The following is a 15,912-nucleotide window of genomic DNA, read 5'->3' on the forward strand; positions in this document are numbered from 1 at the left end:
TTAAAAGACCTTCATAAGGTTTCTGAGCACAAGATAGGAATAAAATGTGTATTCCATATATAGAAGGACCACCTTTTGAAGTCATGGAGATGAGAGAAAATAGGAATAGCTGGCAGGTCGCTCTGGCTGGATGTGAAGAGGAACCATGAGAAAGAAATCGAAAGATAGCTTACAGCCAGATCGTGGAATGATTTCAATACCAAGCCCAGAGGGTTGTATTTTATTATAAAGGCCATAGGGAGTTACTGAAGACTTTTGAGCAGGGGAGTAACATGATCAGACCTGTCCCTTAGATCTATCCTAGCAAGTATGTGGAGGACATATTGGAGAAAGAGAAGAGCCTGAAAGAGATCCATCAGGATTAGTCCAGTAATAGCCCAGGTGAGAGGTGATAAGGACCTCCCGAATTTCATTTCGCAAGAGATCCCAAGATGTAATCTCAAGTACTAAAGGCAGCCAGGTGGTGCTGTAGTGGCTAGAGCACCAGCCCTCTGGTCAACAGGAGCCGAGTTCAAATAAGGCCTCAAACACTTACTAGCTGAATAAAACCATCGAGTCCCCCAACGCTCCTGTCTCCCCCCCAAAAAAATTAAAATAAGGTCTTGGATACCGAGTGGCTTTAGTGAGAGAGAGAGAACAACACTTAAATGGGAAACCTAGGCGAGCAGGAGTCGGTGCTACGTGTAACAGTGACAGAGAAGTTCAAAGGAAGGCCCTATCTAGCGGGGAGAAGAATGAATTCCATTAGGGACAGACCGAATTTGGGTCGCCAGTGAGACGTGCAGGTGGCAGTGTCTAGCAGCTTTGGCAAAGCGAGCCTGGAATTTGGGAGAGCCCCCGCGACTGGCTACAGAGATCTGGAAGGCATCTGTACAGAGGTGATGAGTGAACTCATGGGAACTGCGAAGGTCACGATGTGAGAATATTTTTAGAGCAGAAGTTCTTAACCTAGGGTTCATGGAGCAGAAAGGGTCCGCCAGCTTGGAAGAGGTGGGAAATGGCAGCTTGTTTTTCCACCAACCTGTAACTGAAATTTAGCATCTCCATCTTTGGTTAGTGACAAATGTGATTCTAAGAAGGAGTTTCCTCAGCCTACTAAAGGGTTCCATGACACAAGGAGAGACAGAGACAAAGAGACACACAGAGAGATAGACGGACACAGAGAGAGTGTGAGAGAGAGAGAGAGAGGGAGAGGGAGAAAAGAGAGAGAGAGAGAGAGAGAGAGAGAGAGAGAGAGAGAGAGAGAGAGAGAGAGAGAGAGAGAGAGAGAGAAGAAAGCACAGGACAGCTTTGAGAAGTACATGTGCTAAAGTGACAGGAACTCAGCGATAATAGACAAAGGAAAATGAGAAAGATTGGTCATATGGGAGTAGTGTCGTGAAAGTCTGGGTAGGAGGAGGCAGTTGACATGTCAGAAGATATAGAAAGGTAAAGGAAAATGAGGAATGAAAAAGAGGCCGTCTGATTTCCGCAGTTAAGAGATTGTTGGTAACCTTGGAGACAGCTATTGCAGTCCACTGCCTGGAATCTAGATTACAGGGGATTGAGAGGGAGTGCGAGGCGAGGAAACAGAGGCAGTAGCATTCTTTCTCCAGGGTTTGACAGTGAAAGGAATGAGAGATGGGCAAAGACGGTTTAAGAATGGTGTCAGGGTCAAGCTAAGGGGGCTTATTATTATTTTTTTTAAGGGTAAAAGAGCCAAGGGACTGTTTGCAGGCAGCAGGGAAAGAACCAGTAGATAAGGAGAGTAATGTTCAAAGAGGCAATTCCAGGAAGAGATGGGAGGGGACAGAATCAAGGGCACAAGCAGAGGGCTTGGCCTTTGGAAGCAAAAAGACCACCGCTTTTCAGAGAACAGATAAATGGAGAAAAGAATGGGGGAGGTCAAGACGTCTCGGGGTATGGAGCAAGGGAAAAGAAGGAGCTCATCATAGTTTGCCTTGATTTTTCTCCCCCAAAATAGAAGACATGATCTTCTTATTTTGTAATTTTATGTATTTATGTGTTTATTATTTAAAGGCATGGTCTTCTGCTGAGAGAGAGGGGGAGTGGTATAGCGTGATTGGAAAGAAAAGAAAAAATTTAGAATCATCTGGGAATGTCAGAATCAATAATAGGACTTGCCGGTCACTGGTGAGGACCCAGATAAGATTGGTGTGATTGTGGAACTTTTCCCAGAAGTCCTGGAATAGGTGTTAAGAAGGCAGGTGGTAGAAATAGCTGGTGTGTGTGGTAGTAAATGTTTAACAACCAACTTTCCAAAAAAAAAAATAATAATACACATGATATTTTTACATTTAACATGGGCATTTTGACATTTTCCATCACTTTTTTAAGTCTAGATGATCAACAAAACAATAAATCGAGCTGCGATTTGCCTATTCCCAAATGTTCAGGCTGAAAATGTAACAATTGGTCCTCAAGTTGGTTCAGGATGCCTCCAGCTTGCCCCTGGTAGTTGTAACCCAGAATTGAGGTTGACAGCAGAACAAGACACAAGAAATTCAAGGCTATGTGACAGCGTAGAGCCGAACTGAGCAACGTAGGGGCCAGGCTGCGAAGGCAAGAAATTGAGGCCAAAACACAAGATTGTGGAGAGGAGGATAGGTTTAGGATGAGAGACGGGGGTGGTGAAGAGAGGGCGATTCCGGAGCTCAGAACCCCCAAGAAACCTTGTTCCAGATGAGGTGAGAGCGGACTGGGATCCTCTTAGTGGAGGTGGACTGAGAAGATGGACCATGGAGGTTGAGAAGGTTTTTGATCTGAGGGGGCCTAGGTATCGTCTCCCCAAGACGTAGCAAGTACCAGAGATTGTGTGAGATGGGGATGGAGAGAAAGAGCGTCAAGTGGGGTCCTGAGCTCCTTACAGTAGAAGGGACGTGGACGTGGAGGGCAGTAGAGGACTACAACAAAAGGTCTGAATAACCTGGAGAATGAATGTAAATCAACACATGCTAATGTTCACTTTTTTTTCCCCTTTCTTGTGGTTTTTCCTTTAGTTCTGATTTTTCTCTCCCAACATGATTCATAAAGAAATGTGTATTTTAAAAATTAATGTATGTGTATAACCAGAAAAAAAAAACAACAATAAAAAAGTAAAAAAAAAAAAAAAAAAAATAGGGGAAGCAAGGTGGTACAGTGGCTAGAGCCCCAGCTCTGAAGTCAGGAGGACAATCAGCCAGCCCGAGCTTCTAGGAGGCAGTCAACTCTTGCCCAGAGCCCTGCCCGCCAGTGCTCTCCAGCCTGGGGCAGGGCTTGGGACCAAACCACAGGGCTGTGGGGAGGCTGTCAGCTGGGTGGGGCAGCAGGGTGAGGCAAAGATTTCCCCACAGATAAGTTAGTTGCTGGCAGTCTGTAAGTGCCCTGGTGGGGGAGGGAGGCATGGGGGCAGAGGCTAGGCCAGTGATGGGTGGGGAGGGGGAAACCCCACCAAGCAGCAGGAAGCTTAGCAGGATGGGGAAACATCCTGCCGTACAGGGGAGCTGGGGGGGGTTGGTGCAGCCGACCATCTGACCCTCAGTGTAGCAGAGCGGGATTCCGTGTGCCACGGGCCGCCGTCTGGGGGCACACACTCCCCGCTTTTCCAAAAGGAGATCCCTACAAGGTGAGGGGCTTTCCGAAGAGACACATTTACACGTGGGCTCACTGGAAAGGACCTTAGGACAGAGAATAGCAGGCCTGGGAGCAATCTCGGAACAGGGGATATCAGTGCTGAAAAGATCCCTGGAAGATAAAACCTCAGGACATAGAATAGAATGGCAGAGCCAGAAGGCTCTGTACAACATAGAACACAGAATGGCGGGGCTAGAAAGGTACCTTAGAACATTTGATACACAATGGCAGCTCAGAAAGGGATGACAGAACGTAGATCATAGAATGGGCAGAGCAGAACAGAAAACAGAAGATGGTGGAGCTGGGAGGAGACTTCGAACATAGGGCTATGGGGAAACGTAGAATTATAGAAAAGCAGAGCCGGGAGGAGTCTAAGAATGTATAGTTGGGAGGGGGAAGCTTAGAATATCAAATATAGAATATTAGAACTGGAAGGAGCCGTAGAACATAGAGATTGGGAGAGGAAAACTTTAGAATATAGAACATAGAATATCAGAGCTGGAAGGAGCCGTAGAACATAGAGATTGGGAGAGGAAAACTTTAGAATATAGAACATAGAATATCAGAGCTGGAAGGAGCCTTAGAACATAGAGCTGGGTAGATGAGGGAATTTGAGAATACAGAACATAGAATATCGGAGCTGGAAAGAATCCTGAAACAATGAACAGATAATTTCAGGGCTAGAAGGCTCCCAGAATATTGGGACTGGATAGGACTTTAGGATATAGAAAAGAGGAAAACCTCAGACAATGTAAAACATAGGCCATAGAATGTTGGGATTTTAGAATACAGAATTCCAGAGCTGGAGGGGAATTTAGATCACAGAATGCCTAAACTCAAAGGCTCTTTGAGTGGGGAGAAAAACTCACAATTATTTTGTCCAACCCCGCCATTGTACAGAGGAAATCGATATCCAGAGAAGGAAATGCATCTGGCCCAGGTCACTCAGCTACTAAGTGCTAGAGGCAGGAGCCAGACCTAGAGCTTTTTCTGTTCCCTAACACTGATTGAACTCGGAGGGTTGCGATCAAAGCAAGAACCTGTCTGGATACCAGCTTGTGGGTTCACTAGGTTTGCCATAGATACTTTTCAAGATTATTTTATTCTCAAAAAAAAAAAATCCTCTGCCTCACTGTCCCTGAGGAACACTGATTAAGCACCCAATTATATGTGTCAAAGGCTGCCAATAGCACTTGGACCATGCCTGTTCTAGGCAAATAGAACGCCACTGCCTTGTTTCCCAGGATCATAAATCTAGGGTTGAAAAAGGCCATTGTGTCCATTTTAAAGATGAAGAAACTGAAACTCAGATGTGAAATCACCCAGGTTCTCTGCCCCTAAATCCAACCCCCCCTTTTTTTCTATTGTGGTTTTTAATTAGTCATCAAAATCATTCATCATTTGAGGGAAGTAGGATGTAGTGGATAAAGTTGTTGGGTTTGCTATCAAGAAGACGTCTTCATACCTATCTCAGACATTACTAGCAGTATATCAATGGGCAAGTCGTTTAACCTCTCAGCCTCAGTTTCCTCATCTGTAAAATGAGAAGAACAAAAGCGCCTGCCCGACCAGGGTGTTAAAATCAAATGAAATGATACGTGTGAAATGTCTTGTGAACTAACTTGGAAGCACTGTACAAATGCCAACTGTGATTGTTAACTGAGCTAGAAGGGATTTTTTAAAAGGTCATTAAATCCAATCCGCTTAGTTTACAGAAGAAGAAACTGAGGTCCAGAGCAGTCAGATGACTTGCTTAAGACCACATAGCTAGTCTAAGTATTTCTCCATCCGTTTCTCTCATTTCTCAAACATCCTTCACCCCTAAGGAGTGAGTAGGATAAATATGATTCTCTTCGCATCCATTGTCTCATAAAAATTGGGGTTCAGAGAGGGATGATCACTCAGCCAAAATTACCCAGCCAGGAAGGGAAAGAGGTGGGATTTGAACTCGGGGCTTCTCATTTCAGCTCTTTCCACTCCACCATTCTCCAATTGTCCCAACCCCGTCAGTACCGTCTATCCACTTGGGTTTGTAATCTCCAGGGCTGGCCATCCGAACTACAGGGACTTGTTAAAGACTTCTTACAGGGATTTGGGGGAAGGAGAATGAAGACAGGAAAGAAACTTGCTTTCTCTCTCATAAGAACTCCTCCCTGTGCTGCCAGATATTTAACAACTGACTCTCTGGGGAGAAATATATGCTGGGCACACTCTGAAGTGGAATCTGCATTATTATTACCATTTTCTCCATCACTTTCCTAAGGCTAGATGTCAACAGGACAATAAATCACTCCCTGCTTTGTCATGCTTGCCGATTTCTGTGGTGTAAATGCTCATCGTGAAAATTTAACGATGGGCAGAACTGAGCTGGCTCCAGCACAGGCCTTCTCTCCCTCCACACTTGTTGGTAAGCCGGTGCCCTTCTCTGGGCCTCAGGAGACGTGAAATCGTCTCGGGAACCAAACCCAGATCCGGATTCGGCGGCTGTCGTTTCGACAAATGGGGCCCTCGGCCTGCTAGGGGCTTCCATTCAGGGCTGGGCGGAGGTGGCCGTGACCTGGAGGAGTCACCTGGGAAGGGCTGCTGACTGTAACACAGCTCTGGGCCTTGCACCACGGGTGCTTGGTAAATATTGAGTGAATGAATGAGCAAACACACACGCACATATTTACATTGTGTTCCAGTTCAAGTAAAGTGCGTTTGTGGGCCGTGGGCCATGATGGAACTGCCCCGAACTAGGATGGGAAAGCCCTCTAGAAGCCAGGGGAGCCTTGTTGAAAAAGAATGTGGGAGGTCGTCAACAGACGATCACAACTTCCCGAGACATCTGTGAAAACTAGGTTTATTACAAGAGAAATCCAAGTGCACGTGGACCCCAAAGAGTTCACCATCCCTACAGAAATTTGCACATTTGAGATCTCCGTAGGATTTGGCTTTAGCATTTGGCCACCTATGTAAACCCGGTAAATCAAAATAGGAGGAGCCTCTCTCATTAAGTAAGCCTCCCCTCGAATCCCACCCCGATCTTTACTACTACTTGGGTAACTGGGCATTTCCCCCTCCGTATACTCGAATACTCCAATGAAGAGGTTGAATTCCCAGATTGAGATTTTCAATCCCTTCGTTTCCCCATCAGTGAGAGATGAATCTCTGCCCTCCCGCCATCCTAGGATTGATCACGGAACACGCTCTGTAAAGCATAATTCACAAGGGAAATGAGCATGAAGTCACCTGCTGCATTGTAAGTTTGGTTCCGATCTCCTGTCTTCATTGTTTGTCTGTCTTTCAGACTCTTTTCTCCAATTCAACAGGCTGTTGCCTTTTGTTCTCTCGCCTATGATGTCAGTCCCCCTTTATTGGATGATTTAAACCATTCATGCCAAAAGTTAAGATTGGTAGGCCCGTGCTCTCCTCTCTTGATGGTTTTTGTACCACTTGCTTTGTCCCCTTCCTCTTGTAAGTCAGTACTTTGTCCCTTTGACAATGGAAAGGGACTTGGAGGCCACCTGCTCAGGCTCTCTCCTTTTACAGGTGAGGAAAATGAGATTCAGGGAAGGAAAGCCACTTACTCCCATCCTCTGCCTCTAATCACCCTCTGAGTGACAAAGGTCCTCAACTCTCTTTTGTGTCCCAGACCCCTGTGACAGTCTGGGGAAGCCTGTGGCCCTCTTCTCAGAATATGGTTTTTAAGTTCCTAAAATAAAATACATAATATTCTAAAGGAAACCAATTATCTTGGAAACCACTTATCAAAATATCTATTTTTTTAAAAAACCAAACTCACAGACCTCAAGTCCTAGTCTCTAACCCTTCAGGTTTTCGATGCTTCCTCGGCTCTTTTTCTTCTTTGAAACCTCCTGTGGAGTAGTTGGAGCAAATATTACTATCCTCATTTTCTCCCCCATGTCCTCCTCCTTTCTTTCTATCTGTAGCTACCTGGTCCTCTGCCTCAGAGATGGGAAATCTGGGCCTTCTTGGAGGGTGCAAGGAAGGAGCTAATAGAAAAGAAAATGATGCTTAAAGAGGAAAGGACCAGGAGAAGATAGGGGGTGGGCATCGAGGCAACAAGGAAAGGATTCACCTTGGCAAGGAGAAAGATTACCTCTTTCAGGGAAATGGGATCAGAGGAAGGAAGACTGAGGGGCAGGGTAGACAGGTTTGTGGGAGGGGGATGGAGCGAGGGGGGAAGGGACATTGTCAAGTTATTTTTGTTGAGCTGGCTAGGGCTTCCAAAGAAATCCCTGCCCACATCTGAAAAACTCGAGGCATTTGGCCTGTGGCCATGGTGTCCACACCCTCTCCACAGCCCCAGCCCAGCCCAGTGCCAAAGTTCTTTAGGTTTCCCCCCAGCCTCATCTGATCTCTTGTGTACCACCCCCCCACACATACACACACCCTGTTCTCACTCCCTGGGGCTAGCGCTTTTTTCCCAAACATTTGTCACCTGGATTTTAACCGTATTCCATCACCAAATGCTTGCTTGGAGGTTGCACTACAAACTGGGGGAAGGGCTGGCATGAGCCCAGGTGCACACCTGGCTAATATGGCCCCCAGGATTTTTGGGGCATCTGTCATTCAATTCCATTGAATTCCACCTGAATTTATAAAGCACCTATTAGGTACGAGAAACTGTGCTGGAGAATTGTGCCCATTTCCCTCACTTGGCAGATGGTACTCGACCCACAACAGGGAGGGTTATACCACTCTTAAAGCATGAATCCTGTCTGTTCTTTCAGGGAGGCAAATGCCTCCAGAATTTAGATTTGGAATTTCATGGGATGTTGATCGTATAAAACATTTGGGAGTCTACCTGCCGAGACAAAGTCAGGAACTATCCGAACGCTACAAAACACTTTACACAAAAAAAAAGTCAGACCTAATCAGTAGAGAAAATATCAAGTGCTCATGGGTAGGCCAAGCGAATATAAAAAAGATGACAGTACTACCTGAATGAATCTACTTATTTGGTGCCATACCAAACTCCCAAGAAATAATTTTACAGAGCTAGAAAAAATAATAACAAAGTTTATCTGGAATTTCACTGGAATTGTCCTGAAGGGAAATAATCAATCATAAGGTAGTGAGTTCCATGTCACTGGAGGTCTCCAAGTAGAGACAGAACGGCTACTTGTTGGGAATGTTGTGAAGGATTTCTGACTCGTCCTCAAGATACTCTTTGGTATCCTTCTTGATAGCTAGGTGGCGCTGCAGTGGATAGAGTGCCAGATCTGGAGTCAGGAAGACTCATCTTTCTGAGTTCAAACACTTACTAGCTGTATGACCCTGGGCAAGTCACTTAACATCTATAAAATGAGCTGGAAAAGGAAGCCACTCTAGCTTCTCTGCCAAGAAGACCCCAAACAGGATCACAAAAAGTTGGATGAGACTGAACAACTGATCCTTCCTGAAATGTTGTTCCTGGTTCGCCAAATGGAAGAGGATAGAGGCTACAAATCACTTCTCCCAGTATGTTATATGGGAGATTCCTTTGATGTACAGATTGGATTAGATAGCCTCTGAGGTCCCCTCCAACTCACAAATTTTGTGATTCCTGGGCAAACTCTAGAACAAAGATTCTTAGCCCGGGTTCCATGAAATATATTTGTGTAAAAATATCGCATCACTATATTTCAAGTAGAATTGGCTTCCTTTGTGATCCTTTGTATTTTAGACACTTAAAACCATTATTCTAAGAAGGAGTCTTCAGGCTTTACGAATCTGATGGTCAAAGGGGCCGTGGTACATACAGAAAAAATTCAAACCCTTCTTGATCACATTAGTATTGTGATGATGAGTTACCATCTAGAAAAGGGATTGGCGATCACATAGAACTGGATGCGACTTCATCAGGAGATGGAGCCAAACTAATTTTATTTCCTTTTTGGATGGGGTTACTAACTAGCCCGGCAGATGAGGGTAACACTGTAGGAATAATTTAATAATTTACCCAGATTTTCCCACAGCGTTGGTTTTTTTTTTTTTTTTTTTTTTTTTTTTTAGGCTGGGGTTATGACTTGCGCAGGGTCACACAGCTAGGAGGTGTTAAGTGTCTGAGACCAGATTTGAACTCCTGAATCCAAGGCTGGTGCTCTATCCACTGCGCCACCTAGCTGCCCCGGACAGAAGTCTCTTAAGCTATTCTAGTAATGGGGAGAAATGTGGACTAGATGACAGCAGAATTGGGTGGATTGAGAAGTCAATGGCACCATATCGTCTTGGGAGGAGGGCTCTAGTGGAGCACCCAGGGATCTGTGGTAGTTCTATGCTACTTAAAAAAAAAAAAAAGTTTTATCGGTGCCTTTTTTCAAATTTGAATTTTTATTGACATCTCTGCCATTTATATCACCTTTATTGTCCGATAGGTTTTTTCCTCTCTCTCCCTGTATAACGGGGGGGGGGGGGGGGGGGGGGGATAATGGCTCGGCAAAGCTTGTTGTGCAGTCATGTCTGAACATTCACGACCCCATTTGGGGTTTTCTTAGCAAAGATACAGGAATGGCTTGCTATTTCATTCCCTAGCTCATTTTACAGATGAAGACCCCAGAGAAAACAGGGTTAAGTTACTTGCCCAGGGTCACACAGTTATTACATGGCTGAGGCTAGATTTGAACTCAGATTTTCCTGACTCCAGACTCCAGTGCCTTATCCACTGCACCACCTCTCAGCAACACTAACCAGCCAAGACTGACACATGAAGTATTCTATAGTAATGGCTAGCATTTAGATAGCTATTTAAGGTTTGAAAAGACAATTTTTTCCCTTATTTGATCCTTGCAACAATCCCAGGAGACAGGTGCTATAATTTCTCCCCATTTTACAGATGAGGAAACTAAAACAATAACTTGCCTAGGATCACACAACTAGTGAGTGTGTCCAGTAGGATTTGAACTTAGGATTTCCTGATGGGCCCGGCGCTCTATCCACTCTGCCATCTGCCCCACTTTCGCCAAGAAGGAAGGTAAATGATTGCTCGTATTTCTTCATCAGGGCCAAGCTAGGGTCATTGTAATGTTCCGACACTCAGGTTCGACTTTTTAATTGTTGATCACGTTTACTTTGTTGTTCCTGCCTAGATTGAGATCCTAGTTCTGTTTCCTTCACTCTGCATCAGTTCATATAAGTCTTCCGGCTTTCTCTAAATGCCTCAGCTTATCATTCATAGAACATATTATATTCCTATAGTACAACTGGTTCACCCACCGAAGGGTGGACACCCACTGTGTTTCCAATTTTTGATTACCACAGTTCTGTTCTCGTGGACATGCCATCTTGGACCTCCTTGGGGGTATATGCAGAGCAGCCCTGGTGCTAATGACCATTTTTATGGACTCGAATAAAGCTCTAGATAATCCACTATTAGGTTTGCTGATGACCCAAAGCTGGAAGGGATAGTTATGTATCCCATTGATGAGAAGGATGGAATTGAATAGCCATAAATGTAAAATCTCAACACTTGGGTTCAAAATCATCCACTTTTTACACGCAAGATGGAGGAGAGGAGACTAGGCATCAGTGCATTTGAAAAAGAGCTACAGAGGGGCAGCTAGGTGGCACAATGGTTAGAGCACCAGCCCTGAAGTCAGGAGGACCCAAGTTCAAATCTTAACACTTCCTAGCTGTGTGACCCTGGGCAAGTCACTTAACCCCAATTGCCTCAGCCAAAAAAAAGAAAAGAAAAAGAGCTACAGGATTTTGCCCACACACTTAACACGCATGCTCTAGCAGCCCAGAGATCTAAGTGAATCTGGGCCTGTATAAGTGAGAAAGGGTGGGTGAAGGCAGGGGGTCATTGGGTAGAGGGCACGTTATCTATCCTCCACCCTCACAACTGGAATCTCCTAGTCAGTTCTGGGAGCTGTATTTTAAGGAGGAGGCCAGTGATTATTAGAGGAGAGAAAGTGAGATGTTAACAGTGCTTTGAGATCATTCAGGTGGGAAAGAACAGAGCACCACAGGAACTGGTTGTAACTATTAGAATCGGGAACAAAATTGGGGATTTAAGCCCCAGCCATTAGTGCCGCCCAGGGATGTCTCGGCAAATAGTTTCTAGTCCCTTTTGGCTAGAGGCAAAAGCTGGATGATCAGATCTGCTATTGTAGGGGAAGTGCCTCTAGTGACACTGGGGGAGGGGGACTAGGGTTCAATTCCCTTAGCCTCAGTTTCCCCTATAAAATGTAAAGATTGTCCCTTCCGGCTCTAGGTACCCCTGATGTCCCTTTCAATCCTGGGATTGAATGTCACTTCTGTTTCTGGGTTTATGAAGATAAATGTCTCTCCAGTGTGCTTCTTCACATGTATTCCTCCTTGGATTTCCTCATGAGTCATTTCAGTCATTTCTGTTAAATCTGATTCTTCATGACTCCATTTGGAGTTTTCTTGGCATCTGCCATTTCCTTTTCTAGCTCGTTTTGCAGAGGAGGAAACTGAGGCAAATAGAGTGAAGTGATTTGTCCAGGGTCACACAGCTAGGAAACATCTGAGACTAAATTTAATCCTCCTTTATATGCAATTATCATTTTGCCCCATGTCCTCCTTCCTTTTTTCTTTTTCTTTTTTTCGGAGGCAGTTGTTGCTCTATCCACTGCACTACCTAGCTGCCCCCCTCCCTCCTTTTTACAAAAACTATTCTGTTCCCTTTGAACATGGTATGGCCTTCCAAAGGCACATTTCAGTCACTGGCACTGCTAATCTCAGTGGTAACTACATTGTCAAATTTGCTACCTTGATAATAGAAATAATCCAGGGGCAGCTAGGGGGCGCAGTGGATAGAGCACCAGCCTTGAATTCAGGAGGACCCAAGTTCAAATCTGGTCTCAGACACTTAACACTTCCTAGCTGTGTGACCCTGGGCAAGTCACTTAACCCCAGCCTCCCCCCCCAAAAAAAAAATGGAACTAATCCAGTTCAGTTTTTCAGTCATATCTGACTGTGACTTGTCCAAGATACTAGAATAGTTTAATGTTTCCTTCTCTGCTCATTTTTTACAGATGGGGAAACTGAGGCAAGTGCTATTAAGAGTCTTGGTCAGGGGAGGGCAGCTAAGTGGATAGAGCACCAGCCCTGAAGTCAGGAGGACCTGAGTTCAAATCTGGCCTCAGACACTTAACACTTCCTGCCTATGTGACCCTGGGCAAGTCACTTAACCTCAATTGCCTCCCAAAAAAAAAAAAAAAAAAAAGTCTTGCCCGGAGTCACCCAGCTAGAAAATGTCTGAGGTCAGATTTGAGCTCAGGAAGATGAGTCTTCCTCTTTTGGGACCCAGTGCTCTATCTACTGTAGCACTACCGAGCTACCACAGTAATACTAATAGCTAATGTCACTGTACTGAGCACTTTGCAATTATTATCTCATTTTCTCCTCACAACCCTGGGAGGTAAAAATGCTGTTATTATCCCCATTTTCCAAGTGAGGAACCTAAGGCAGGCAGAGCTTGTCTGAGGCAGGATTTGAACTTAGGTTGTCCTGATTCCAGGCCTGTTCTATCTGCTCTAGTACCACCTAGATGTTCCCAAGCCTTGCCTGAAGATCCCTGGTTCACATCGTTCCACGTTATGCATTTGTATCACTGGCTGTTGATTCCTGGCTCCTTTCTTGGATTTTCTCTCCCTTGGGTTTCTGGGAGTCTCCACCATCATTTACCTTTCCACATTTATTTGGTGTCTGTCTTGGTAGATCCAGAAGCAGTTTTCTGCCTTCCCCTTTCACCTTAAATCCCTTTGGGGGAGATTTTCAAGACACCATCTGTCCACGTCTACACACACATGTATGTTTGTACACACCCAGGCGTGTATACGTCCCTGTGCTTTGGCGGCCTTTAGCCCCTGCCAAGAATTGTGCATTCCCCCATTGTATTAGAAGTAATGGTCCAGAAAGCCAAATCCCATTCACTCAGACCAGGTTCTTGAGCAACAGTTCGTTCCCCAGATTTGCCTTTCTCTTCCAAACCCCTTTCCTTCGGTCGGCAGTGGTGACAAAAACACCACCTGTACCCCTGAGTTACTTCTTGCCCCATCCCTTACAGTACCGTACAGCTTCCTTTTGGCAGTATCATTAGTGCCCACATAAATCATCAGAAACGGGTTGGAGTCATCAGGCTTGGCAAGTCTTGGAAGGCCTGACAAGTTTGGAGAGGTTCTCCATCTAGTGCCTCTTGGGCCCGTGCCCCGGAAAGATGGCGGGCCCTTACTGTTGTTCTCATCATGACAAATAGGCCCTCAGCAGGGAATGGCTCCTTCCCTTCTCTGACCTTTACTGAATGAACCGTCACCCACCCGTGCGTCCTGGGCCTCCGTGACATTATTCCCTGGAGAACAAGCAGCTGCTGCTTCTCAGAAGGGTCCAGCTCCTTTCTTTGGGGAAAGCAGTTCCTAGCGGTCTTCCCACTCCCACAGGCTAGCCGAGGTACTCCTGGGCATAGGCACGTACCCCCGCTGGCTTCCAGGGAACTCAGAAGGTGTTTCCAGGGCCCCGGGGGCTCCCTGCCAATTTGGCAGCTGCAGCATGGGTGATTCATAGGATTATAGGCTCATAGATTCAGAGCTAGAAGGGACCTTGGAAGCCATTGAGGCAGTCCTCCATCTTACGGATGAGGAAGCCGAAATGCAGGGAGATGGGAAAACTTGCCAACGGCCACGCAGCTTGTTAGTATTTCGTCTTGAACCTGAAGTCAGCCATGCTGCTTCCCTAATACCTGTACCGCCTGCCCGGCGTGGTCTTTAGCACCCAGAAGGTCCCTCGGTGGAAGCTCAGATCCTTAGGACACTCTTCTCCTCCCACTGCTGCCATTTTCTGGGGTCTCCGTCTGACTAGGCCTGCACCTACAGTGGTGCTGCCTAGGTCATCTCAGTATGGTTCCACTTGTGTTAGAGACAGGCCCAGAGGATGCACTTTCGGAGCCTCCTTCTCCCTTCCCAGGTTACAGAGGAGGCAGGGCCCGGGAGGTGGGCCCAAGCACAGACATAGGACGGAGAGGACGCAGGGGCCCCAACTACATCTTTCTTTTCCTGCAGACATCACACACACAGACACACACACACACACACACACACACACACACACACACTCTCTACTGGTCATTTCCTGCTAGCATCACACACACACACACACACACACACACACACACACACACACACACAGAGACACACACACTATTGATCCTTTCCTGCTGACATCACACACATCACACACACAGTACTGGTCATTTTCTTGCTGACATCACACACATATACACACACACATAGATCTCACACACACACTCTACTGGTCATTTCCTGCTAGCATCACACACACACACACACACACACACACACACACACACACACAGAGACACACACACTATTGATCCTTTCCTGCTGACATCACACACATCACACACACAGTACTGGTCATTTTCTTGCTGACATCACACACATATACACACACACACACATAGATCTCACACACACACAATTGATCCTTTCCTGCTGACATCACACACACACACACACACACACACACACACACACACACACACACACTCTCTCTCTCTTCTGTCCCTCTCTGTACCTGTGTGACCATTGCCAAGTCCCTTTGCCTCTGCCGACGGCGGGGAGCTTCACTTGGGAAGGCCCAGGCCTGGTAGCCCCGCCCCTGTCTGTTCTCTCTGACCGGGAGGGGGGACAGTCACCACAAGGGGGAACTTCTGAAAGGCCAGGAGCAGGAAGTGGCCCTGAGGGGGCCCCTTTCCTCTGGGGGAGCAGGCAGGGGTGCAGAGAGCAGGCTGCATGAGGAGAGGGCCCTGCCCTACCCTCCTAAGAGGGGCTTTGCCCACCTTGGGGGGGAAGGGGTGAGGACCTGTCTGGGCACAGAAGAGCAGGATGGGGGGGGGGGAGAGTCTCTTAAAGGAAGCCGTACACTTTTCACAGGGAGGAGCTCTCAGGAAAGTACAGAGGCCTGGGAGGGGAGGGGCGGGGGAGGTGGGGTGGGGGTGGGGGTGGGGATGGGAATGGAGAAAGAGTTAATTGAAGAAGGAGCGCCAGTGAGCACACCAGTTTCTAGGAGGCCGCTGGGGAGGGGCTGGAAGGCGGAGATAGCCTCCTTTAACAAAGTGCCCCTTCAGTAAAAGGGAATCTGACTTAATATCCTGTTGGGTCACGGTCACACATTACCCCATCTCCTTCAAAAAAAACAAGCCCAATGAATTGACATGGGCTCCCGTGAGCCTCCAGGATGGCCGGACCAGGACCTCCTGCAGGCTTCCCCTGGGCCACGGGTCTGGAGGCCAGACTGTACATCTGCCCCAGCAGGTAGGGCCTGGCCTGG

At 46.6% G+C, this 15,912-nt stretch overlaps 1 protein-coding gene across 4 annotated transcripts in view; it reads left to right on the forward strand.

The window, feature by feature from the left end:
- Positions 1-15,912, forward strand: part of ELF4 (E74 like ETS transcription factor 4) — a 56,961-nt gene that overhangs the window by 13,100 nt on the left and 27,949 nt on the right. Inside the window, exon 2 of one of the 4 annotated variants that reach the window (XM_074278210.1) lies at positions 6,749-6,853. The exons of the other annotated variants lie outside the window; for them this stretch is intronic. The gene's annotated coding sequence lies outside the window, so the exon portion shown is untranslated. The remainder of the gene's footprint in view (positions 1-6,748; positions 6,854-15,912) is intronic. 4 annotated transcript variants of the gene reach the window in all.

Source organism: Sminthopsis crassicaudata, chromosome X, assembly GCF_048593235.1.
Source record: "Sminthopsis crassicaudata isolate SCR6 chromosome X, ASM4859323v1, whole genome shotgun sequence".
NCBI classification, from domain to species: Eukaryota; Metazoa; Chordata; class Mammalia; order Dasyuromorphia; family Dasyuridae; genus Sminthopsis; species Sminthopsis crassicaudata.